This window comes from Harpia harpyja, chromosome 6, assembly GCF_026419915.1.
Source record: "Harpia harpyja isolate bHarHar1 chromosome 6, bHarHar1 primary haplotype, whole genome shotgun sequence".
NCBI lineage: Eukaryota > Metazoa > Chordata > Aves > Accipitriformes > Accipitridae > Harpia > Harpia harpyja.
Genome location: NC_068945.1, coordinates 35,841,585 through 35,865,217, shown reverse-complemented (window position 1 = coordinate 35,865,217; position 23,633 = coordinate 35,841,585). Strand labels below are relative to the sequence as shown.

Sequence of the window (23,633 nt, the reverse complement as noted above, 5' to 3'; positions counted from 1 at the left end):
CTCTTCTGTGGCACACTGAGAAAGGTAGGAGTTTCCACTGCTGCAGTTTTGGCATGTGTTGCTATCTAAAGGTATGGACATACATGAAGACTTCTATCAGACACTGATCCCATGGAATTTCACATTCCATATTACTGCTGGCAGTCTAACAAAAGCCAGGTAGTGAGTAGAGAGACAACAAGCGTTAACTCGCTTGACGTTTTCAAGCAATTTCATACTAGCTTGGAAAAGTTCCAAACATCATTAAATACATCACTCAGGTTTACTCACAAATAGTACCTTTGAAGGCAGATCGCAGTTAAGCAGTACCTACAGACCTAATAATAGAGGAACAAAGATTGCATTTTAATGGGAGTTCACCAATCCCTAAATAAAAACTGCACTAAGACAGACATTATTATTAGTGTCTATTAGAAAAAGTAATCAGATACTGCAATTTTCCACAGTATTAGGCTTTAGAAAACAGTTTCTGGAAGACATAGTTCTTCTTCCCAATTCTCTCTACATATTCTTTTTTTTTTTTTTAAATATTTAAATACACACATGTGAAATAATCTGAGATAATCTCAGAAAGTTAAGAAGAAATACCACTGACCACAGAACCATAAAATTAAAATGTTACTTTTTCATGTTCGCTGTGATGAAGTATTTTTGAGTTAAAATTCAAATTTTATGTTCTCATGGAAAAAAAAAAGAGTAATACTACTGTTTCATCAAGACAATTTGTGAGACAGCATTACTTAATAATAAAAAATGAATGAGTGAAAATACTCATTTTAGCACAACAGACACAAATGTAAGGCATAGATACACATATGCTTACAGGTATGTCTGTGTGTATGTGTATATATATATGTACTTGTTACCTGCATAAATGCATTTTATATGCAGTTTAGTTTAATCTTGCCTACTTATACATAATTAAACGCAGTATTTTGATCATCTTTCTTCAAGTCAGTTAACAATTTCCCCAGCCTAGAAGTGACAACTTCCACATTTGGTTAAATTTCATTTGTTTCTCCAACTAAAAGTCTTAGGAAAGCTACCTGATGTGCCATAAAAATAAGATGTAGGAAAGCTGAATGTTTCTAAAAGTTAGAGGCAACTTCCTTAGCACTTTTTTTTTTTTTTTTAAACTCCTGACAGAGAAAAACTACTTGTTGAATCTGGCGTGGCCACTGAAGTACAGATTATGCACACTCAACCACTGAGAGCCCTTCAAACACGGTCACCGTGCCTTTGGTGCTCCACCAGACCCAGATGTAGAGGTAGGTGATGGACAACTGTTCGGGACAGCAGAGCTGCAGCTTTAGGGAACAGAAAGGCAGACACACGTTCACCTTCCATCTTCCAGCAGCTACAGTCCTCCATTTGTTATTTCACGACTGCAGCTAGCTTCCTACACAAAGAATCATCTTACTCAAGTGGTTCAAGGTACCAAAACTAAGCAACTTTCAAACCCAAAACAGAGATGTTCACGGCTTTCTGCTTGCAAACTGTGCCCATATCCTCAACTGTTGGGTAAAAAGAGATCAAACACTTGGGGAAGAGGAGATACAACGTCACTGCACTCATATCCTCTCAGATCAAGGTCACCACCCTTTCAGACCAAGGTGAACTAGCACATACAGGTGAAACAACACGTGCCCACACTGCTGAAAAGCCATGAACCAGCCCTTGATTTGAAGCGCTCTAAAGAATATGCACATTAGAGACCTCTGGTATTTATGACTACAGAAGAAGGGTTAGGGTATTAACTCTGTTTAAGACCATATCTCTAACTTCCAAACAAAGGCAAAAAAATTGGGCGATGTTGAGATTTATGAAATCTACTCTAATCTTAAATGGTTTAGCAGATTAACTGTAACCATTTCAGAATTCATTCAGACAAATTGATAACAATGGTCAACAGTACTGAATAATCAGTTTAGCCATCAGCAGCAACTGGACCGCATGTTTTTGTTACTATTTACCAGAAGGACGTTTTTTCTCCCTCACCTTAGATTGCTAGCAAAGAAAATTCCAACACTGAACAGTGAGTGGACTGACAGACGGCCAGGCTTCAAGAATTTTGGTGTAGGGATGGCAAGTCAGTCCATCAAACTTTTTCCAACAGTGTTTTTGCCCATTATTATTGTGCATGTTTAAATATAGCATTAATTGAAATAGAATCACCCTTTAATTACTACATAGAAGTAGTAAACTTTAAATAACTTCTTTGCACAGGTTTTTTTAGTACTCAGAACAGTGGAAAACTGAGAAGATTCTGCAAAGAATCCCTGTAACAGGGGAAAAAAACCCTGACAACACATGTTTGTAACTAGAGCAGAACCATCATGTATCATGAGCAGAACGACCTACAAGTTTTATAAAACCAGGGGCTAGAAGTCATGCATCAACTGTGTCAAACTACAGTCAGTTGAAAGCACAAAGAAACTCTTTATCACCTGGATGTATCAAAACTGATAGCTGAATAACTGGAGAATAAGATAAACTTACATCTCCTTGTTAAGTCAAACTCAACAACCTTCACATACTGTGTTTGAGCACTACAAATTCACATTCAAAAAACTCACCAAATTCCTGGGGAAGTGTTCCCAATCTTAACGGTAATCTGAATATGAGACAAACTAGTGAACCCAGGTTTATCGCTATTAGAGAAGGTCTGAAATGCGTTCTCTTTCAAACACATTTGGAAAAGAGAGATTTCTACCCCCCCACCCCCCCCAGCCCCAAGGCCACAAAGCTGTTGTCTGTTCTGCTTATTCACAAGCAGACTTTAAGGCAAGTGGAACATGAAAGAAAATGGATGCATTTCTTATTTGGGCCATTTATCACTTTGGAAACTGACACATCAGCAAATGTAAACTACTGAAAGGAAAGCTCAAAAGATTTAACGTTGTGACTCCTCCCCCCCCCCAACTATTTCTCATCTTATCTAATGAAAACAGAACAACAAACACCATATTCCTAGACATTCTAAAGGAAACATTTGAAGAAGTACTTGGGATCATTTCCAAGTCTTTTCCATGTCACCGAAGAGGATGCTATCCATTTTTTTTTTTATTCTTGTGAATCTCTAAATACAGCTTTCCAGTTAAAAAGAGACATGGATTACCATGCATAATCAACCAAGTAAGAGCGAATTTTTGTCGCCCTGTCATTTCATTTAAGAAGCCTACTACTTATTTCTGCTACGATTGAAAGAAAACATGACAAAATTACTAAAGACTTCCCCCATTTTTCTTCTCCCATGTGTAAGAGAGTCTGAATGCCCACATAGTAAAACTCTAAGTTAGACTACACTTCACTTAAAACTACGATTCACCCCAAGAAAATTAAAAGCCCCCCGATACATTAGTGATATACAAACACAACATTAGACACTAAGTTAGCCAGATCTCCCTTTAAGGTTACCGAAGCCCTAAAAAAAGCTGTAAAATTACAATCTTAAAATAGCTGTACAATAATCACGGGCATTCCAATCCACTATATAATTGCTACTAAGATGTGAGCAGCCTTAACCATCTCGTGACATTTTAGATAAACGATTCTTCGCCAACAGTACCTAGTTACTGATAGTAAACAAACAGTAACTACCTGGCCTTTCTCTCCGTTATCTGACTCTCCCTAAAAATTTAAAATTAATTAGTAGTCTCAAATAAAAACACTGTGAGAGGAAGGGGACAAATTTTAGTCCTGCCAAAACTGTTTTGAAGTGATAAACGTGGAGATAGTCTGTCAAAGACGAGTTACATTTGGGGCTCCGGCTAATAATATTCTTTAATACTCACCAAAGGGAAAAAAAGAAAAGAATTAGGACACCATGTACTCTAAAACCCAAGAAGAACTAGAGAGTCTCTCGCTGGCTTGATAACCGTCTCGCTTCCAGGCTCCAGCGTTACTCTCCGCAACTTCACCGACGTTCCCGAGTCAGTCGCGATTCCACGACAGCACAAAAGCAGAGCCGGGATTTGAAGTTGAGCCTCTCCGTGCAACTTCCTCCGCGACTCCGAAGTCTTCCAGTAGTAACTCCTGCACCCCAGAGCCGCGAGCCGCTCTCCCGGCAAACGCTGCCGCTCCCGGGAAGCGGAGGGACCCTCCTCCTCCTCCTTCCCCCCCCCCCCCCCCCCCCCGGGACCGGGATCTTTGTTCAGGCCAGCCCCACGGCGGGGAGGTCCCCGCGCCAACCCCGCTCACGGATCACCAGGCAGGGCTTGCTCCTGCTCCTCCCGTTCTGCCTTCACAAAAGCTTTCGGCGCCGAGGGGGCCGGCGGTCTCCTGCCCACGGCGGATCGCCCCGGCCGCCCCCCTTTGTTTCCCCTCTCGCCCCGGGAGGCGAGACGAGGCGGGCCTCCCCCCCCCCCGCACCCCGCCGCGGCCTGTCACGGCGGCCGAGCGCCGGCAGCGGGCCGGCGAGAGGAGGGGAGCGGGGGGAAACCCGAGGCCGGAGCCGGCGGCAAACGGAGCGGAGCACCGGAGGCCGGCGGGCCCCGAGCGCAGGCGAAGGCCCCGGCCAGAGGGCGACGACGGCGGCGGCGGCAGCAGCAGCGCCCGCCTCCCCTCCCTCCCTCCCTCCCTTCCCTCCGTCCCATGTCCGGGAACGGCCCCGAGCCCTTCTCCCTCACCTCACGGCAACCGCCCGCCCCAACCGCCGTTGCGCGTCTCTTCACCCGGCGCCACGGCGTCCCCTCGCGCCGTCACCACACGTAAGCGGAGGCTCCGGTTCCCCCGCGCCTCCTGCTGCCGTTTCCGCCGCCTTCGCTGCTACCGAAGGAGCGTCCGTCCGGGCGGGAGAGCGGACCGGGCCGGGGCTCGGCGGGGGGCCCCGCTCAGCGGCCGCCGGGCCACATGTCCGGGAGTGCGCGGTTGGCCGGCGGCGGCCGCTGGGGGGCGCTGTTCTGCCGCCTTCCGCCGCGGGGCGGGGGGATAGGCGGTGGCGTGGCGGGCGAGCGGGCGGCGCAGCCCGCCAGCGAGACGCTTCCAAACCGTCCCGCGCCGCGCATTGTGGGATAGGTCCTCCAGAGCCGGCTTGAAAAGGGAAGGGAGGGGCGGGGGGAGTCGCCAGAGGGCGAAGGGAGGGAGGGGAGGGCACGTGACCCGCCGGGCCCGGCGAGGAGCCAATGGGACGAGGGCGGGCGCGTGGGGCCGGGGCGGGCGCGTGGGGCCGGGGCGGGCGCGTGGGGCCGGGGCGGGCGCGGGGCGCCCCCTGGTGGCGGCGCGGCGGCAGGGCGCGGCCCGGCGGCCGTGACGTCGTCTGACCGCGACCACCCCCCCCGCCAATTTTTTATTTTTTTTTTTTTAATAATTCTTTTAATCAAATTAGACGAAAGGAGCTTTGGACGGAGGCCCGTGACCGCGGGAGCGCGACCCGCTTGAGACAGGCGGTGGGGGCCGTAGGCAGCCGGCCTAGGCCGCGCCTGGGCCCTGCTGCCCGCGGCGATGGCGGCCGCGGCCGTGAGCGGGGCGAGAGGCCGTGGCAGGCCGAGGGCCCCGGCATCCGCCCTTGAGCGCTGGCGGAGAGGCGCAGGGCTTTCGGCTGCGTCCCCGGCACCGTCCCCGCGGGTGCGCTGTGAGGCAGGGGCTCTGCCCGGAGAGGCGGAGCGCCGAACCCTCAGCGGAACCCCCCCAGGGCAACGCGCCCTGCCGTGGCAACTAACAGCAGGGAAAGGGGGAACCAGCTACCCCAAATACTACGCGGGCTTGGTTGTCTCCTCGCGTCCAGAACGAAGTTGTCGCGGCCTGAGGTGGAGTAAGATAGGTGTCCGCCTCAGTCTGCCGAGAATGATGATACCTTACTAGTTGCCACGATGACTGACAGGCTATTAATTTAGGATTAACTCAGAACTTGAGTTAAGTAAGAGCAGCCTGTGGGGACAGCATGTGAGAAGAGTCACAGGAAGAAAGGAAAAGACTGGATTCGTTAGCAGCAGGCTGCAGGGGAATGTAGTAAGAAGCAAGACTATAGCCATAGGTTGGAAAGCACAGGCTTAGGAACGGAGATGAAATGTTTAAGGTAAGTCTGACTTTAAAGTTATTAAGGTTAACGAACTCCCCAAATCTTCAGTGGGATCATCTGAAGAAAGGAATAAGCAGGTTCGAATGTTGGGATTAAAGAAAGCCCTGTTACAAAGTGAGAAAGGTGAGTTTCAGTGCTGTGGTTTGAATAGACAGAGGTCCTGAATGACCCTAGCGCAAGACACTGAAGCAATTAAGAAGGGAGAACGATAGCAGAAAAAAAGCTGTGTGTTTGACTAGCCAACCACGGAGGTAAGGTTTTGTTGCAAGGAGGGCATACTATACAGAGCTGCTGTATGTTATTATTTGTTACTGTTGAGTCTTTTAATTAAAATGACTAGTCGGGACTCACAGATGCCTTAGTATTCACTGTTTCTGTCACAAGTCATGAAGACATTGCTGTCATCTACTCAGGCTGCACAGATCATGTTGCACAGAAGAGCCAGGCAAGCCGAAGAGAGGTGTCTGTGGGATAGAGGAATGCAGGGAGAAACACTCATCACTTCTGAGGTGCTGTCTGTACTTTTGTTTGATCCTCTGATTGTATGCCTTACGTCCATTCCAGCACTGGCCTGTATAGCTACTCACACAACTTCAAGATATGCAGTAACAGAACAGCTTTGGCCCTTTCTCGTCCACCTTTTGAGATGGGCATGTACTGTACACTGTTTACGACGGAGAGAAAAATCTGGGATTTCACTGCTGTCAGCTCTGGCAAACATGTCTTGAGTTTTCCTATGTGTACATGAAGTTCCAGCCCACAGAGGTTTCCAGTCCAACTGGGGCTGAAGGACAGTGCTGTCCAGTTGGATGGCTGCTCCCAGAACCAGCCCATCAAGGGTGAGCAGTCAGTCAGTTATGTCAAAGGAGGAGGACAGCATGAGATATCGCTCCTTCTGTCTGCTCTGTGCCTGGTGAAAGGAGGAGTGAGGAGTTCAGGTTTTGTACAGGGATATAGAAGTAGGGGGTCATGAACTCCCGATTTCCTACTAACCTCTGCAAACCCTGTGCCATAGGCACGTTCATAAATTTATTGGGGTCCACTCATTCATGTACCTGTTAGTGTTTTTCTCAAAAATCAAGAAGGGAGGGTGGTTTGGCCTGAAGTGATATATGAAATATCATCAGGAATTGAGGTGAAGATGGTAGGAAAAAAGGCATTAGACTGGGACAAAATTGATACGAATGGTTACGGAAATAATTTGTTACAATTTCTGGATTAGTGGGTGAGTTGGGAGCACCAGCCAGTTTCATTGAAAGGAGAATCTTGCTTTCAAAATCTTATGATTTGGGAGCCAAGCTTGTGATTTTTGACATTTGATTTTTTTTTTCCCCCCATGCTTCAGGGTGGTAAAAACATAAAATCTTCAGTCTGTTTTTACATGTTCTAAAGTCTTTAGCTTCTTCAAGTGTTCTTCAAGTGACTGATAGCAGAGGTTGTCCTGAGTCAAGGTGGACACCACAACCCATAAATCCTCTGCAGGTGAAGGACAGGACTAGTGAAGACAGTTACTATTGCCTGCTGTCTTTTGTAGCTAGGCCTAAGTAGGACTGTTTCTTCATTCTCCAGCTAGCTCCAGAATGTTCTACTCAAAGATCGTGAGTAAACCCCAAGCTGTAAGAGGCACTTGATTTTTAGTAGTACTTTGGAGGCCCTTTGTGTGTGCCCTGTCTTTTGTTTGAGGGATGCACTCTGCCCACATTTTCAGAGTTTCCCGTCAGCCACAAGAGCCGTAACGTTCCCTGAAGCTGAGCCTCTTGCTGACTTGTGTGTCTCTCGGGAGGGCAGCGTTGTGTGAAAGCAGAAGCAGAGCTGTATTCGTGGCACAGCTGTGAGGACAGGTAGAAGCCAGATGTGCCAGAGGAAAGCTGGAAGACACGCAGGGAGAACAGTGTGAATGAGGGCATGGTCATCTGGAAAGGGGAGCAACAGGGAGTGTGAGGCTAGAAATAAGAGTGGTGTTAGGGGGAGGGAGAGAGAGAAATGATGGCAGAGCAGACTTGAGGGATTTTGATCATAATATGGTAGAGCGTAGGAGGGAAGGTGGTGGGTGAAGAAAGCAGGGATGAGTCAGGACATGGTAAAGAGTGGGACTCCCGGAGGACAAAACGGTAGTTATCCGTGAATGCAGAAATTAGGATTGGCATAGATCACAGAGCGGGAGATGGAGATACTTGTGTATTTGTGCTGTAAATTTGAATTCTTAACTTGGAAGTATGCTGTGCCATCCTAGGCCATTTACCATCTACACAACATTGTGACAAAGGCACAGGTAAGTGACTATTATTATTACTTTCTCAGTGTAATAAGCCTGAATGAGCCCAAAGTGGTATTTTTGGACTCTTGAAGCTGCCAGTACTACGTTCTGTCTCTGGAAGAGATAAGGTGAAAAAATTTTAGCGTAGTGGGTTTTTCTTCCTATTGTGACACTGTTGGGAGTGATCGGTTAAAGCCACTAAAATATCCTATGCCCAGGGAACAAAAGAACCATTGATAATATAATGTTTTTGCTGTCTGGTTTCAGATGCTCATTTGAGCAATGAATGATTCATCTATTTGACTCTTGGATTCTGAGCTTTTGAAGAATGTAGATATATTAAAATGGCATAAAAAAAAGTCTGAAGTGGACTCTGAGAGTTTATTCAGAGCTCGTTCACCCTCTCTGCCCCCATGCAGGGTCAGTCATGCATATGTTGCTCCTTCATTCAGTGTGTTCTTCAACATCTCTGGTGGTGAACTCTCTCTTCCAAAGCCTCCTCAAGCAGGCTGTTTCTCTGGTTTAAAATTTATGCTTTTGGAAAGCTGTTCTGATCCGTAACTGTGACCCTTCCTACTGCATCAGAAGCCTGTACGTTTGGTCCTGTCCACCATGAGCACCTGGATCAGATTGTCCCCTTTCTCTTTGCAACAGATGTTTACCTGCTTTTAACTTTTTGAATTCCTTCTCAATCTCCTTCTTAGGTTAAACAGCATTGAAAGGCCTACTAAAATCAAATGTACAGTAAGTGCTCTGTCCTATACAAGGGGCCTGTTACTCTGCTATAGAGGGAAATGAGATTGGTTTGGCACCCGTTGTTCTTGAAAATTTAGTGTTGGTCCTTACCTTCTTCTTATCTCTGAAGTACTTACAAATCGGTTGCTTGATTATTTTTTTCCAGAAGTTTTCTGGGGATCTCTCTATCCCTCTTTCCAGCAATGAATTTTGATTGTTGCTCTCATTTCAAATTCAACTGTGGCTTGTGTTTATATATTATGCAAAAAATTAAATTAACCGGAAATAAACGAGGTAGATTAGCTGATTGTTCTAATAATGTAGAGTTCTGAAGTCTGTGTCTTTGGTACTTGCATTCTCATTGCTTTTTAGGGGTTTTTTAATTTTGAAGTTCTGCCATATGTATATCTATCCAAGTAAGTAGGTTGTGTGTTTTGTATGTCAAGATGCCTCAGATGCTTGGCTGCACTGAGAACATTATTTCAGTGTTAGAGCTTTTCGTTCTTTCCTTGGTTTAAAAAATTGTTTGATTGAGATATTATGGTTTTTTATTTACATGCAGTATGTCTTTGCAAGCTTCATTGTTTGGAAATATAACATGATGTGCTATAAATAAAAGTAACTGGGATGAGTTAACACACACTAATGAGGAATTCAGGACTTCTGCTTTTTAGCCAAAGGGAATGCAAAAGGTTGGTCTAACACTAAAAAAAGTCTTTTTTGAGAGTATGGTCAGTCAGAGTATAGACAACTGTTGTGGGTGCTGGGTTTTTTTCCTTCTTCTCTTCCTCCTTCTTCCTTCCTTCTTCCTTCCTTCTTCCTTCCTTCTTCCTTCCTTCTTCCTTCCTTCTTCCTTCCTTCTTCCTTCCTTCTTCCTTCCTTCTTCCCTTCCTCCTTCTCTTCCTCCTTCTCTTCCTCCTTCTCTTCCTCCTTCTCTTCCTCCTTCTCTTCCTCCTTCTTCTTTCCTTCTTCTTTCCTTCTTCTTTCCTTCTTCTTTCCTTCTTCTTTCCTTCCTTTTTCCCTTCCTTTTTCCCTTCCTTTTTCCCTTCCTTTTTCCCTTCCTTTTTCCCTTCCTTTTTCCCTTCCTTTTTCCCTTCCTTTTTCCCTTCCTTTTTCCCTTCCTTTTTCCCTTCCTTTTTCCCTTCCTTTTTCCCTTCCTTTTTCCCTTCCTTTTTTCCTTCTTTTTTTTTCCTTCTTTTTTTTTTTTGTATTTGTTTTAATAAATGCTAGTGGCCATGTTGCAAACAAAGTTATCAAACCTCCGCTTTGGATTTTTGTTTGCGTGTTTGTTTTGTTGGGGTTTTTTTGGTCTTCTAACTCATTAGAAGAGATTAATCAGCTACTATTGGTTCTACTATTGGCGTTTGAACCAGCTATGTTTACCATTTAGTAAACTAAATACAAAAAACCCCGTTGGCTTAATCTTTGGCAAAGCTGAGCTTCAAAAGAATCTGATAAGTGGGATCAGATTAGATAAAATTTGGCAGCACACATTTCATATTCACAGTATTTCCATATCCAGGAACCATGCGTCAGATCCTGAGAGTTTCCTGTTCAATTAAAGTGTGTTCTGGCTCTGAAGTTGAAGAGCTTGGACAAAACCCTAGGAAATCAGACTTTCTCAGTTCTTTGTGGATAGCAGCAACCCTTTTATATAGGATCAGAGGAATTTTGTAATGGTCTTGGCCGGAATTTTCCTCTCGCCATGCCAGGTCATGGTCACACTTTGACTGGGCTCCGTGGAGATAGACAGGAATCCTCTGGAATATGTCCCACTGTAGAAATGAAAGATGTTATTAACAGCAAGATTGAATATCATGAAGAAGAAAAGGCTTCCTGTGTTTAGGGCTATGAGGAAACAGGATGTGAGATAATAAGCTATAATTTATAATACATAACCATATTGTTTCCTCGGCAAGAAATGGGATGGGTGTTATCCTGTCATGGAGAGACCATTCTTTGATTATTTGAAGAGTTCCCATGAGCGTTTTGCAAATATTCTAGCAGTGAGCTGTGACCAACTACATTTATTCATAGTCTTAAGACAAAAAATGCTTGGAGTTTTTAACACCAGCATATAGTGTGTGCATACCGTGCAATTTCTAACAAAAACCCAACAGTGCACTCCTTAGCAAAAATAGCCCGCATTCTTTTCTTGTTTCAAATTATGTGTTCTAATTTGTGAGATGGTGACCTGTCTAACCAATTTAGCACATTGGACTTAAGCTGAACCGCATTATGCAATGGTCCTCTTCGCCACCCCAGCCAGGCTTACTGGTTTCAGTCAGACTTGCTGTAACAGATTGTGATAAATATTATTGAAAGTGTTGGGTGTTACTACCACCATTCATCTTAGAAGAACTATAGGAGATAGCTAAGTAAAAGCCAAGTTAAGTTCAAAGGCACATGCAGGCTTGAACTCTTTGGGTGGAGAGGTTTTGCTGTGGGATTGCGTGTATGACAGAGCGAGAGGAGGATGAGAGGGAGCGGAGTTAACCGGTAACACCAAGAAAAAACTGAGAGTACAGCTGAAATATTTAGCGAAGCCAAGTCTTTTGCATTTGTGCAAATAACCAGAATAAGCAAAAATACAATGAAAGATTCCTTACTCCTCTATCAACCTCTTCTCACACCGAGCTTTAGGATCTCACACTGCTAGCCACCTGCTTCCATCAAGTGGTGTAATGGTGCATAACGTATGTGAGTCAACCACACACATGTGCTTCATGAATGCCTGGGACAAACCTGGCATGAAACACACATGCAAGCTGTAGATCGTGAAGGTACAGTGTGTACTAGGAGCTGGTGGCACTACGAGCTACAGCTGGGGATTTTGTGTTTCAGGCTGTAACTGTGGTTATGATTACTTTCAGATATTGCCCAAGGATGTGCTACATGATTGCAGCTGCACAGATCATTCCTTCCAAAACCTTGCAGTCTCAAAAGACCAAGGAATGGCAAAAAAAAGGGTATCCATTTCTGCTTTTTCATACTCTCCTTTCTAAAAGTACTAGTTTATGTTTTATATTTCTCATTTCTTGATTTTTTGCATTAATCTCTGCATATTATTTAGTTAAATAATGGCTGATTAGTGTTTTCAAGATAGATCAGTGCCCTTGCCTTTATCGTTTAACATTATCTAAATAGGCAGCTTGGCAAGACTCAACTTTTGACACCTTCTTCTCAGCAAACACTGAAAATGTTTCTGGTTCTCAGTCTCAGCCTGTGCCTGCTGTAGATTCAGCCATCTATTTGGGAAACTCTTTACTGTAATTCTCATCATATAGAAAGCATATCAATGAAAATAATGTATACTTTTCCCATGTGGGAGTAGAAGGAAGAACATATAAAATTATATGCTGAATTTTTAAATGACTGGTTCTCAATGTACTTTATGTAAGGTCTCATCTTTTCTTTCCTTTTGACATAGGAATAAATCCATTAATGTTCTTGTTTAATGAGGGAATGGGTAAACTGCACCTTTCTGGTTATTTTACAATACTTCGGCTAAAGCAATTGTTAACTGCAAATTCATCAGTTTCACTTCTGTAGCTCATGTCTTTATTACAAATAGGTAATAAATTAGGCACACCTAGGTGCTACTGAGGAACCGAAGGAACCCTATGAAATGAAACCTTTCTGAGCCCTGTCCCATAGGAGCATTGATTGGTGTTTCGTTATTTGCATGTTGACTCCTAATTTGTACCATATAGCTGGACGCCATAGATGGAGGTACTGCTCCTATTGTATACCAGCACTCTCTTGCATCAATAAACTTACAAAACAGTGTTCTTTCCCTATCTTTTTTTCTTCTTTTTGTTTACCCTAAGGGATGAAAACATCTCATCTATCAATAGCTTATGCAGTCTGAACTATACTGGAGAATACCATAACACTGCAGTCTAATAGCTTTGTTTCACATGAATCAATATTTTTGTACTCATATGAATATCTAAAAGATTTTGGTTTTTAAACAAATACAAAAGGTCCATTAGTTGATTTTTTACATGACAAATAAGGGTGGATTGATTTGTCTGATCTCCTTTATTTAACCTCGAGACTTTAGGAACGCTCTTTGGCCTTTGCTGGTTCTACTATAGAAGAGCCCAGTATATTTCGATTAAAATGCTGAATCTTTAGCACAGGTACCTTTCTCCAAGGTATTGATTAACTACTACAGTTCAAAGGTGCTCAGAAAAAAAAGAATAAAATCTGTCTTGAAAACTTCTTCTTCCTCAGTTGCCCAACATTTTGAGTTTTGCAGTGTCATTTGCCCTTCCTTGAGGTTTTGAACACACCAGACTTCTCAAAATTTCCTGCAGTTGCCGTTCCCCTTGATGAGGAATTCTGTATCTGTAACTCTCTGGTTTAGCAATGGCAGTAACTGGAGGATGAACAGGAGTCTCTGAAATCCAACTTACCGTGCCATCTAGTCGTGATCCAAGAGAAGTTAAATAATGATGTGATGCAGAACAGCGTCTCTAGAATACATCCATCTGTTCATAACAAGAGACATTACCTTCCCCTCCTGTCTAAGCTGTCCCTCTCCTGAAGGTTTCCATATCAGGAAAAAACCACCCCAGAACAAATCAACAAATAAATCCTAAACTGATGGTTTCTTACATTAATATGCTGTGCAGTTTGAAACATTGATTCTGCTGCCTGTTACGAGGTGGTAACCATTAACAAAAGGGAAAAGCAGATAACGAGAGATGGTAATACCCTCTTTGATTGCTCCACGTGAGTCAAACAAGCTTGTCTGGAAATACCCAGAGAGGGCAGGAGACGATCCACGTTCACTTTTTTTAGTGCTGGTAAGAGTTGGTGAGGTGGTGACAAGGAAAGATGATTCTACTCGATTGTTTTGCATTTGAGAGAGCTCATTTCATCCTTTTGGTAAGTCTGAGTCTGCCGAGTCAGTCTGTTGATCCCCTGCGTTGGTTGCATGGGTCTTCTTCAGAGAATGCAGAAAACAGAAATGTGGTTCAGTGTCACACGAGTGGAAAGAGGCAGCGGCTCTCAGGGGCCAGGCACCTTCTCAGGGGACTTTCAGACCGTTTCTTCTAGTAACTTCTATTAACTAGTTTTAGAGCTGTGTACGTTTTTTTAAATGCATTCAGCAAACGTCAAGTCCTAAGCACAACGGGCAATAATCCAAGTGACTAAAATAAGAACAAAACTTGACCATAACTTAAAAAAAATAATTTCGGACTTCAGGTTATTTGCTGTATAGCTCACATGAATTACATCAATGCCAACACCACCATCATCAGCTTTTCCAAACAGTCATTTAGCTTTGTATTATTTTCAAATACTTTATGTTGATAACATAATTTGGACATTAGCGATTTACTGCACCCAAACTGGGCTATGTTATTACAGTCTCTAGGCAGTAATCCCCAGCTGATCACCCAGAAACAGCAGTGGAGTCACCCATGAGGTTGCTAGCTAATGGTCCAATACAAACTGAAGTGCTGTTAGCTATCTAATAAACACATTTTTCATAGCAGACTCGCTAATAAGGGCACCACTAAAAAGAACATCCCTTAATCATATATAATACCGCGGGTGTATTTTTGGTGCATAATAAACAATCTTTTTACCCAAAACAGGAATTAAGCATCCACTCTACTAAAAGTACACCTCACTTAATACACTCTAAGAATAATAGTACAGTATGTTCAAAAGTCTGTTGAAATAAATAATTTCTGGCTCTTCCCCCCAAAATAACACTTCAACCAGCCTCTGCTTGTCTGCAGCTGCTTGGTTTGACATTATGGAAAAAGGCAGCTAGGTGGAGGAGTTGTTAATGTTACAGTGCTCAAGCTAATGCAGCCATCCTCCGGGCTGGACTGGAGGAGGTGCTTAGCTTTATGCACTATAAAGAGTTTTGTCGAATCGCCGAGATTACCCACGGGATATAAAATTAAGCACAAATGTATTTCCTAGGTCCATCATCACATGCCTCGGGGTTTTTCTAGGCTGTTTTGGTTTATTTTGTTCTCCTGTGGTTACATTAAAAAATGATTTTCAGCAGTTAAGCTAGGATTTTTTTCCAGTGGACCTTTTTCTACCTGAAGTTTCTCGGTCCTTTGAATTTCAAATGCTAAAAGAAAATCTAACCAAAGCTGTAAGCACCTTCACACCTGTGAAAAATAACTAAAGATAGTGAAGTAACCTTCCCAATAGGAATTCAGTGAGTTGGGCACCTTCTCATGCCCCCTCTGTTGCAGTCTCGGGGCCCCCGAGCCGTGGGGCACTCTGTGTACTGTGGGGTCTCCATCCCTGCTGCTCTCAGCTCTGTGTGGGGGAACAGCGGGACTGCCACGATATGAACCTGTCACCCAAGCAAGGCTCACGCGATGCAGAGGTGAAAGACAAATTTTGGAGTGGTGTCTGAAAGGAAGAGCCATCATCTCTTCATTGGACCCAGGAGATAAAGAGAGTGACTGGGTTGCAACTGTCATGTAATGTCAGAAATCAGAAGGGATCTGAGCTATCGAACCCAATTAGCCAGCTATCAAAGGAACCAATACTGTCTTATTTATGTTCTTCCCCCAACACCTTGCAGTTACTGCAGACCTGTTTAGGTGGAAGTGCCTGCAGGTAACTGCCCTCGTTGCCCACAGCAGCTCCTTAGTGGGCCATTGCCCTTCGCGGTCTTTGTGTGCTTTTCGCACTGGCTATATCCTTGTGACCCGTTCAGGATGGTTGTGTATCTGTCTGTTTATCAGACAGGATTCACAGAATCACAGAGCGGTTGAGGTTGGGAGGCACCTCTGGAGGTCATCTGGTCCAACCCTGCCTTGCTCAGGCAGGGCCATTTAAAGCCGCTTGCCCAGGACCATGTCTAGATGGCTTTTGAATATTTCCAAGGATGGAGACCACAACCTCCCTGGGCAAGTAAGTGCTCAGTCACCTCTGACAGTGAAGAAGTGTTTCTGGATATTCAGAGGGAACCTCCTGTTTCAGGTTGTGCCCATTGCCTCGGGTCCTGTCTCTGGGCACCACTGAAAAGACCCTGGCTCTCTCCTCTTTGCACCCTCCCTTCAAATATTTGTACACACTGATGAGATCCCCCCTGAGCCTTCTCTTCTCCAGGCTGACCAGTCCCAGCTCTCTCAGCCTCTCCTCCAATGTGAGGTGCTCCAGTCCCTTCATCATCCCTGTGGCCCTTTGCCGGACTCTCTCCAGTAGCTCTCTTGTACTGGGGAGCCCAGAACTGGACCCATCACTCCAGGTGTAGCCTCCCCAGTGGTGAGCAGAGGTGAAGGATCCCCTCCCTCGACTTGCTGGCAATACTTTGCCTAACGCAGCCCAGGATACCATTTGCCTTCTTTGCAGCAAGGGCACTTTACTGGCTGGTGTTCAACTGGTTGTCCATCAGGACCGCCAGGGCCTTTTCTGCCAAGCTGCTTTTGAGCAAGTATGGGGAAAAGGAAAAGAAAATGCTATCAAATTAGATGAGCTGCTTTATAAATTTCTGAATTGGTAGGCTAGAGAGCTAAGTAGATCATATAAATGCCATCCTCCCAGGTTAGTGAGAAAGAAATATTATAAAGTTTTAATAGAAAGCCACATTTCTGCTGAGGGAGCACATTATATATTTTGTAGCTATTAATAACACTAAGCTGTTATGGGGAGTCAGTAGTGACCTGCTCAGTTTGACATTAAAAGTGTGGCTGATTCCATACCTGAGGTGTGACAAACTTTACATTTGAAGTATTGGGGTACACTGCTCCAAAGGAACATTTTAAGCACATAGTATAAGGGTGGGGTTTTTTGCCTACCTCTTCCAGCTGCTTTAAAGTCTATAGTAGAAGTGCTAAATAGACTCCAAATAAAATTTTGTACCTTTTCAACAAAAATGAGATCCAGCACCGAGACCGCACCTCTCCAGCAGAGATGTGATGGATGCTCCATGTTCAGCCAGTCCCTCTGGAATATGTTGGATAGGTTGAACATTTTCTAGCCCTGCAAAGGCAGCGTTTCCTTGATGCCACCTTCCCTATCACAGCATCAACATACCAGCTCACGTGGGAGGCTGGCGGTGTGGTGGCCTGGAGGGCACTGCTGCCCATGACGGCAATTATTCTGCTCCCCCGCTTGCCAGCCACCTTTCCAAAAGGACTTCAAGAATGGGTAGGGAACCCTTTTAAGGGGGAGACGAATTTATCAGATGGCAGCTGCCAGCTTCTGGATGCTCCCTTTTTTTGTGGTGGGAGAGGTGGACAGCCCTCCCGTGCTGCTCCTCGAAGCCGTGCAGCTTGCTCCCCGGAGAGGCTTGTCCTTGAGGTGGCCCTGGAGCGAGCCAGACCCATGGGCTTGCATGTGGCAGGGGGACAACTTGCTGTCTGCCAGCTTGTACGTGGGCCCCCCCAGCTCCTGGGAAAGCTTCCTGGGGCAGTAGTTTGTGGGGATTTCTGCACTAGTTTTAATAAAGCAGATTTCTAAGTTTTTAGAGGGAAAATGTGGATTTTCAATTGACTCTGGACTGGCTAATAACCCTTGCAAATTTTGAACGGAAACAAAACCTGTGCATATGCTAGCTACAAGCGCCCGTATTTTCTTGAGCTTTAATTACTTAGGTAATTGTGGGAAAGGATGCAAAATCCTCTTTGAACAGGGCCTCTTCTCCAAACGAGAAGAGTCAGGATGAGCAGTTGGGAAGCCCCTTCAGACAACCTTCCTGGGGCAGCTCCTGCAAAGCAGCCCCTAAGCAGCTGTTACACGGCTGAAGTTGCAGAAAATGCAAAATAACTCAGATGATAGCCACATGGTGGAGCTAGGTTTGAGGAGAAGAAAATCGAAGCATCCCGAGAGATGCTCCTCCTGGCTTTGGGAGAAGAGACGCTGCCTCCCAAACCGCTGGCAGGTTTCCTGCTTGGTATCTTCCAGACATAAGCAATCAGTAGGCCTTCAAACAGAGAGCAAACACACACACAAAAAAAGCAATTCTCAACAGGGAAGAGATTTAGCAAGCTGTTCAGCAAAGCTAAATAGCGGGATTGAATGCCAGCAGGCACAGGACCCCAGCTACAGACCCAACTGCTGCAATGAAAACATAAGATTAGGGGAAAAGTTTAATTTTCTAGATGCTTGAACATTGTGGCTAATTTCCACCTGAAAAAGTATTTCATCAGGATCTCAAACACAGCTTGTGACTCGGAATAAGGCTGTGATTATTTCTGCGGACACTACTAGCTGCGAATGGGAAATGTAACTGAACAGCGGCATCCTGTATTTCCAGCAGAAAAAAAAAGATTGCTGCAATAACTCCTTTCAGACAACTTTCCTGGTCACTGCGATGAAACCGGTTCAAAATTAATTATCAAGCAAGTATTGATTAGCCACATCATTTGAAGGAGGTGCTGGGATTTATTGCTCCCGATGGGTCTTCCCACTAGCCGGGCAGGAGAACCCGGCGAGCCGCTGCCCGCCGGGCCCCAAAGCAGTAGGTTGCAGCACATCACCCTTTGAGAGGACGGTTTGGTGGCTGGGAACTCCGATTCATAACCGAGCTGGTTAGGAGAGACCACAGGCTCTGCAGAGACGCCGCTTTTATGTCACATTGCGATCTCCCTCCCTCCAGCAGTCCTGTCCTCTACGGGCTATAAATTACCTGCCCCTGGCTTTCGCCGCCAGATAACCACTTATTCGCCCCCTTCCTTCCCGCCCCCTCACAAACACCTCATTGTACGGCAGCAACAGCATTTGGTTTTGCTGTAATTTTATCCCAGTTATCCTTTTTAGAGAGGGCTAAAGGCGGCAAGCTGTGATTGAGCACCATGACTGTCCCTTAGGGAATGGGATGGCCAGAGATGTTAGTTCCTATTAAGCGGCGATGCCAGAACTTCACAGGATCAGGCTTTATATGACCGGACATATTTAGCATTTTAGCAGTACTGTAAGTGAGGATGTGCATCGTTTCCTGGGATTGTCAAGCCTTTGATGGAACTCTTGGTATGCAGTGAATAATATTATTACAATACTGTACTTTCTTAAACATAGCGGGCGTAATTAAAGTCCCACCCGCAGAGGTCAGATCCATCTGACTCACTATTGTTAAGAGTTAAGAGACTTCCATTTATTTTAACAATGGCTTGTTTAGAATATGAAGTCAATGAATTTCTTGTCTTTGTGGAAGGTGTCATTTTACTGTGCCAGGGACAATGTGGAGTTCTGGAGTAAAGCTAAAACCAGAGGACCGATACTGTTGGGTCTGTTTGTTTGTCACTTAACGAAAATTAAAGCCGCTTTGATTAAATCAGTGAAATTATTATTTGCATCAGTGTACCGTCTGATCCTGTATGTTTAAAAATGGGTCTATACCTTTAAAGGTAGGATTGCTAAACCAATAATATTGTAGATTATATGAAGCAATAACACTTTTAAAAATTCAGTATTTTTAGCTATTCTGCTTGCTCGTTTTATCACAGTGAACTAGTTCAGACAAAAAATTATATTTCTTATTTTTATGTTAGTTTTACCACCTGGAGCTTTTGCAGAAGCACAGAACCAGTGCACTGTATTTGTAGCGAGCATTGCGTTGGAACATTTAAGGGGATCCCATCAGGAGAAAAATAGTTTGAAGTACTGTCACCAATTACAGCAAAATAATCATTAATGAAAGCAATTTGCAAAAAGCAATCTCTGGTTTTTTTAGCTGATTAGTCTATGCATTTGATAGCCCTCTGTGTATAATTAGTTTCGTGGTTTTACTGATATGGCCTCTTAGACCCAGATCTTCAGAGGCATTTCAGTTTGGAAATCTAGGGCAAGCCTGGCACCCGTGTTTATTATCAGGAGCCTAAATAACTTTGTGGAGTCAGACATTAGTCCTGATAACGGAAACACATTAATCTATACCTAAATCTGTTACTGTGAACAGTCTGGTTGTCAAGCTCGGAAAGAAAAACAATGAGAAATGAAACTTCTTTCTCACTCTTTCAATAAGGAAAGCAGGCAGAAAGCTTACATCCAGCAGCGGGGGAGATGCCAGCTGAGTCCCTGGTGGGTGGCTTTCTGCACGGCAGCTCCCGCTGCCGCGGATCCTTTCCGAGGGCAGCCTGCCCGAGGCGTGGGGAAGGGCAGGACGGCCGGCAGCGGGCAGCCCTCCTCGCCTCTCGGTGAGAGGAGCGTGCTGGAACCACCTCACGAAGCGGCGAGACGGGATTGCGATTCCAGGCAATGCCTCTTCTGCCTTTCTTAAGGCGAACAACCGGCGTACCGCAGAGGACCGGCATCTCTGAAGGAGACGTCTCTGCAACGCTGCAAGCCCAGCCTGCTCCGCTTCCCACCGTGTGCCACCCCCATGGTCACCCCGGGAGAGCTTAGGGCTGGGTGCGCTTGTCCCCGTGGTCACCACGTGCTCGGTGGGCAAACCATCACCTTGCCCGAGTCCAGATTTCCTCATCACTGGAGCGGACTTAATCGGCTGGGGCTGCAAGTGTACGTTGTACTACTTTTCTTTCATACTTGCATGAGAGAAACACATCGGCACGCATTGCTGCATGTGGTACTGATGAATGTGCTGGATAACCGAAGCAAAAGTTGCCGGCAGCATCTGGCAGCGTGAACAGCCGAGCTGGAAAGGAGTAGGAGGGACAGTGCCTGAAAGCCGCTTCTCAAATCATTGTACAGATCTCCGCAATTTTTCTCCTCAAGCTCAAGGGGAGAGGGCAGGGTTCAACACAGCACTGGAATGAGTCTAAATTTTGTTCGTGATTGATTTTGCTGTCTTGCTTACATAACCCACCTAATCCTGCCTCTCAGCTTGGTAAATTGCAGCCCTCTGCCCTCTTCTTAGGCATCAACCCAGAGGATCATGATGAAAAGCAAATCTCGTTACCCATCAGCCGTGCAAGCCATAGAGAATGGAAAGTAAAGAGAATTATAATGTTGCCACCTAGATTGAATCAGTTTTATCTTCATTTTTATCCAGTATTAATTCTTAGACACACAAAAACCGTTGTGCCAGGGGGTTGGGGAATGAAGTAGGAATTAGACTACAGGATTGTCCGTGACCAGAGGAGTCTGGATCTCATGCTGAAGGTGTGGGATTAGGGAGTCAGGGACCATGCTTATTCCAGCATCCCCAGTTAAGCCCTCAAATGAGTAGTCAGGATTTACAACGAGATACTGAACTCTCTAGAAAAGCGCTCTCACTGAGTTATCCTGGCCAGTAATAGCAATGTGAGGCACTTCTTAAAAATATGCTCTTATTTGTTGACCTAAGCAGGAGCTGAGCAATTCTGGCAGTTTATCCCCAGTGGGGAGACCGAGCGTCTGGGATATCTGACCTTGCACACCCTCCCTTGGTACCAGGGAGGTGCAGTTTTGTCTTTCGTTCTTCATGTGCAAAACCTAGGGCAGTGCTGAAAGTATTCGGGGAGGGCAAGGGTGACCCCTAATTCAGTCACTGCCACCTTGAAAAAGGTTGGGGTTTTACATGAGTAACTTGGGTCTTGTTTCTTCAGATGGTTGTTTTTTTCTTAAGGTAAATTTGCTCTTTGCTGAGCCTGAAATAAGAAGGTATGGTCAACGGGCACACCGGGAGGAAGGGGAAGGGGGAGCAGAAGGAGGCATTAGTGGGGCAGTCATTCGCAGGGGTCTTTATTCCTCGGAGTGTTTGGGGAAGTGGTGCTAGCTAGATATCTGCTGTCCTCCAACCGTCTGCGCCTGGAAAACTGTTCTCCTGGGGGAAGGGCCAAGCTCGGTGTTCAAACCAGCGCCTGCAGACTTCAAGGATGAAGTAAAGGAGGGTCTCCTGGTGAGACGGCACCGTCTTTCCTAAGCCATCCTTCACCGAGAGCTTAATCCAGCCCCCGGCAGAGCAGGGACACGGGATCATTGCTCCAGCCCGCAAATGGCGGATGGAGGCGATGCTGTCAGAGTGCGCACGGCCCCGTCTCTCTTTGACCAGCTCTGGTTAGGAACCTTGTGTTTTGCAGCGGTAGCAGAACACATGCAATCAGGAAGGCCACGTGAAATCAATTTCTGTTTAATTATTCATTGCGTATCTCTACCCTGTACTGAGGAAATCATTCCAAACCCTATAGTACCCAGCTACTTTCAACTGCCTTCCTGAAGGTAAGTGTGTGACTCTGGTTTCGATTGCTACTGTAAATATACAATTATTTATAAACTGCCTCACAGGGACCATATGGTCCCCTTTTGAATAAAAATGCACAGACAGAACTGGAAAAAAAATCTGTGAAAGAGAGGCATAGTAAATTGATACATAGCATACCATCTGCTTCCATGTGCGAGTGATGTTATAACAAACTGCAGGAGGCACAGCTAAGACAACTGTAGAGAGCCAACTCCTTCGTGGTGTTTGCAGATCTTCTGCTGGTCTTCTAGTATCAATTTTGTGTTGTCGTTTGCTGCAGCAATATACCAGGAAAGCCATATTAGCTAACTAACTTCCACATGCTTGGGACTAACAGCCCTCTGTGGTTTCCCCTGCATATCCCTATCCAGTGAACACCCCTTAATTTGATTTCAATTGCTTTGAGTTTTGCTAGGTTTATGAAACACATTGAGTATCACCAGTCAACAGGGCTAAAGTTAAAATGCTTCTGACACGGTTTGTTTTGTAAAACAGCAAGAAAACTGATGTAGAACTTCTCATTTATTGAAATATTTTCCATACAGGACCAAAACTTACTACAGATTTGCTTGGATGATGTTAGAATAATGTTTGTGTTAGTTCTCAGTTATTAAAAAGGAGCTGTGAAAACTGCAGAGATCTGTTTTTTATTATTGTTGTTGTAATATCAGGATGCTGTAAGTAAGGGTGCCAAGTGGAAGCATCGTTGATGCCACTCAGGTTACGGCACAGCGGTGCGAACCCTTGAACGGGTCGCTGGCTCCGCGGGGAGAGGGTTGCTCCGTACCGGCAAAAGGGCAGCGTAGGTGGTTATGGGTGTGAGCACGTTGTCCCCGTGCTTTGCTCCGTTCAGCGTTACAGGAGCCAGGCTGCCGGCGGTCCCTCGAAAGCACAAAAGGCAATGACTGAAAAAAATTACGGGTTTATTATGGCAAGAAAAGAATGGGCTGGATGAGAGGTGGGACGGCCAGTCCTAGCACCGACCCCATGAGCTTGGGAATGGTTCAGCGAGCCTGTCTGGCACACGCGGTGAGTTACTTTTGCTCTCCCGTGGTTTGGCAACTCGGCCGGGGGCCAAGAAGGCGGCTCTGCCCTTCCTGCCCGGCCCCTAAGAGCAGGCAGGCAGAGAGCGAGGGTCCCCGGGTCGCCCGGTGCGTGGGGAAGGGGAGCCTCGGGTCTGAGCTGCCCCCGCACGAAAATCCAGCTGTGGCTACACCGCCTGGGCGAGGGGCAGAGGGGAGGCAGGATCTTTGTAAAAACTCAAGGAAAAGATAATTTTCAATAAAAAGGCAGAGGGAATGCACATTTTAAGGATATAAACTGCGCATTTTCTGAATTATTATAATTATAATAATGTAACAATATTATGAATAGTACTACTACTAATATTATTAAAATGCATTCAAATTGCTCATGTTTTGACACTGAAATTCCAACCACAGGGCAGAGGCTGAATCAGGCAGAAAAGGACAGAAGCAGCAAAAAGGGAGTTATAAATAACTGAGCTG

General features: G+C 45.2%; 1 protein-coding gene and 1 long non-coding RNA gene across 4 annotated transcripts in view; one reads left to right on the top strand and one right to left on the bottom strand.

Annotated features, from left to right (window-relative positions):
• SCAF11 (SR-related CTD associated factor 11) overlaps positions 1–4,878 on the bottom strand; it is a 50,943-nt gene extending 46,065 nt beyond the window's left edge. The window contains exon 1 of one of the 3 annotated variants that reach the window (XM_052788986.1): positions 4,629–4,878. The gene's annotated coding sequence lies outside the window, so the exon portion shown is untranslated. Of the gene's footprint in view, positions 1–3,794; positions 4,044–4,628 lie in introns of those variants that run through there. The other 2 variants (XM_052788985.1, XM_052788987.1) reach the window with 2 other exon arrangements.
• Positions 4,879–5,347: 469 nt separating this feature from the next.
• LOC128143323 (uncharacterized) lies at positions 5,348–12,375 on the top strand. The gene is made up of 2 exons (XR_008235724.1): positions 5,348–9,703; positions 11,885–12,375. It is a non-coding gene; the product is annotated as an uncharacterized LOC128143323 (long non-coding RNA).
• The last annotated feature ends 11,258 nt before the right edge of the window (positions 12,376–23,633 follow it).